Genomic DNA, 3,180 nt, shown 5'->3' on the forward strand with positions numbered 1-3,180 from the left:
CCTGATTTTAAACCGTACAGTGTTCCCTTATTTTGTTCAGACAACGGCTTCTTGATCTGATCAGGCTCCACATGCTGAGAATTAAGCATTTTGAAATGCTATTCTTCTCAATTTTAGCAATAGTTTGTTATGATGCCCACAAATACTTTTTATAATCAAACACAAGTAAACATCTTTCTGGTACTCTTCGTGTTTAGTCAAGATTCATCTGACATCAGCAAAGATGTCCCTTTCTAAAGGAATTCCCGCTCCTGGTAAAATGCCCAAAATACATGAGATGAAGCTTTTTCATCCTTGCTTCCATGTAACACGCTGGCTGCACTTTCTTTAAGACATAGCTGTTTATTCTTTTTGCAGTCTATGGGATATCCAGTACTCTTATTCAACACCACAATGCAAGTGCATCACCAGTTCTTCTTCTGTCATTATTCATTGTCTGGATCTCAGATGCTTAAGTTATTCAAAAGACCATGGCTTCAATGAGGTGTATCTTACTCTTGAACAATGTGGAATCTTTAAGAACTGTTCTGATCTACCCTGAGAAATTTCATTGCTTAATTTTCACCATATTCTCTTGATTACTTCTTGGAGATGGACTGGCAAATTCACCTTGTAGGATAGCATGTGGGATGGGAAGATATTTTTTTAATTGTGATTTTAATTCCTTTCATTCATTTTTGCACATTTTCCTCTCTACCCATCCCCTAGTTCACTTAAAATAAAATGCATAGTTTTGCATAATTTCCTCCCTCCACCAGTCCACTTTGCCATGCATCTCTGATTCTAGACTGTTGTCATACAAATAATACATAATCATATATTCCCTTTAAATAGTTCTTTCCTTCATCTGTTCCAGTGCAGTATTCATTATTTACCCACTCTTTTCTTAGTTTCCCCCCAAACCAATATGTCAGTCCTGTTTTATAACAGTGGCATTATGTAGTATTGTCCTGTTATGACTGAGATATTTCACTCAGCGTAATGTCCTCCAGGTTCACCCATTTTGTGAAATATTTCATGAGTTTTTTATCCATTTCTTTGTTGTGGACATTTGGGTAGCTTCCATCTCTTTTCAATTGTAAATAATGCAGCAATAAACATGGGTGTGCATGGGAAGATATTTTTTTATTTTATTTAATTTTTTTTATTTTAATGAAAGTTAACAGAGACTTTGGATTTCATTCATTTATTGTTCCACACTTTCCTCCCTACACAACCCTCCCAATCAGTTAGCTTTTCTCTTTGAAAAGTTAAAAATAAATAAATAAATTTTATTGTAATATAATCCCCCTCCCAGTCCACTCCACTATGCAGCTTTCATTCTGGAATCTTGTCATTACAATAATACCTAATCATATATTTTTCCTAAACAGTTCTCTCCCTCATCTGTTTCAATGCTGTATACATTATTTATCCTCTCTTAATTTCCCCCAAACTCTGATGTCAACCCACTTTACAAGTGGTACTATGCAGTATTTGTCCTTTTGTTACTGAAGTATTTCACTCAGCATAATGTCCTTCAGCATCACTCATGTTGTGTAATATTTAATGAGTTCCTTGTTTTTCAATGCAGCATAGAATTCCATTGTGTGAATATACCAAAGCTTCTCTATCCATTCATTTGGGTTGTTTGCAACTTGGGTTGTTTTCAGCTCTTTGGTATTGTGAACAAAGCTGCAATAAATATGTGTGTGCATATATCTGTTTAGGTGGCAGTTATAGTTTCTTTAGGATATATTCCCAGTAGTGGAATTGCTGGGTCAAATGGTATTTATATTTCCAACTTTTTGGGAAAGTACCATGCTGCCTTTCAGAGTGGTTGGACCATTTTATACTCCCACCAATACTGAATAAGGGTTCCAGTGTCTCCACAATCTCGCCAGAATTTGTTGTTTGCTGTTCTGTTAAATTTTCCTATTCTTACTCAAGTGAGGTGATGTCTCATACTTGTTTTTTAAATTTTTTTATTTTATTTTTATTGTTTTGTGTCTTTGTATATGTACCGTCAAATCAGATCTGACTGGTACAGGAGGGGATTGTCCCTCTTTCTCCAGCAGAACATCTGGTGGATTTGAACTGCTCACTTCTGGAACTGCAGTGAAGCTTCTTGCCACCAGGCCACCAGAGCTCGCCTTATAGTTGTTTTGATGTGCATCTTTCTTAGAGATGGGGATTTTGAACATTTCTTTATGTGTTTCTTCACCATCTGAATGTCTTCTTTGGTACAGTGTCTGTTTGTATCCTGTGCCCATTTTTCAACTGGGTGATTTACTTTATGTTGTTGTTGTGCTCGAGTATTTTATAAATTCTAGATGTAACTCCCTTGTCTGACATGTCATTACCAAATACTTTTTCCCAATCTGTGGCTTCCTTTCTACCATGTTGGAGAAGTTTTTAGATGTGCATAGGGATTTGATTCTTAGAAAATCCTATTCATCTATTTTATCCTCTCCAGGTTGTAAGTTTTTCAGGATGCTTGGAAGACAGTTTCTGTTGTGGAGTAGTCCTTCTACAGTTCTTCCAAGATTTTCTCTAATGAAGTTTATAATCCTTGGTTTTAGTCCTAGGTCCTTGATTTACTTTGAATTGGTTTTTGTGTATGGAGTGAGGTGTGGATCTTGCTTGAGTTTTCAACACAGTTTTCCAATTTTACCAAGACAATTTGTTAAAAAAGGCTGTCATTTTTCCACTTAACTGATTTCATCTCCTTGTCAAAAATGTGTTGACCATTGGTAGATGGGCTGATTTCTGGATTCTCAATTCTATTGCATTGATTTATGTGTCTGTCATTGTACCAGTACCATACTGTCTTGACAACTATGGTAGTGTAGTAGGATTTGAAATCAGAGAATGAGATGCCTCCTACCTTGTTTCTCCTTTTAATAAGTACTTTGCTTATTTGGTGCCTCTTTCCATTCCAAATGAAATTGGAAATTGCCTTTTCTATCTCGTTGAAGAATGGAATTGATATCTGTATTGGAATTATATGGAATGTCTTTGGTAGTATTGTAATTTTCACAATATTGGGTCTTCCTATCCATGAGTAAGGTATATTCTTCCATTTCTCCAAGTCTCTTTTTGTTTCTTGTAGTAATGCTTAGAAATTTTCTTTGAATAGATCCTTTGTGCTTCTGGTTAGATTTATTGCTGTTGTTGTTTGTTGTTATGTGCCATTGAGTC

Source organism: Elephantulus edwardii, unplaced genomic scaffold (genome assembly GCF_000299155.1).
Source record: "Elephantulus edwardii isolate Elephantulus edwardi_28Jun2011 unplaced genomic scaffold, EleEdw1.0 scaffold00093, whole genome shotgun sequence".
NCBI lineage: Eukaryota > Metazoa > Chordata > Mammalia > Macroscelidea > Macroscelididae > Elephantulus > Elephantulus edwardii.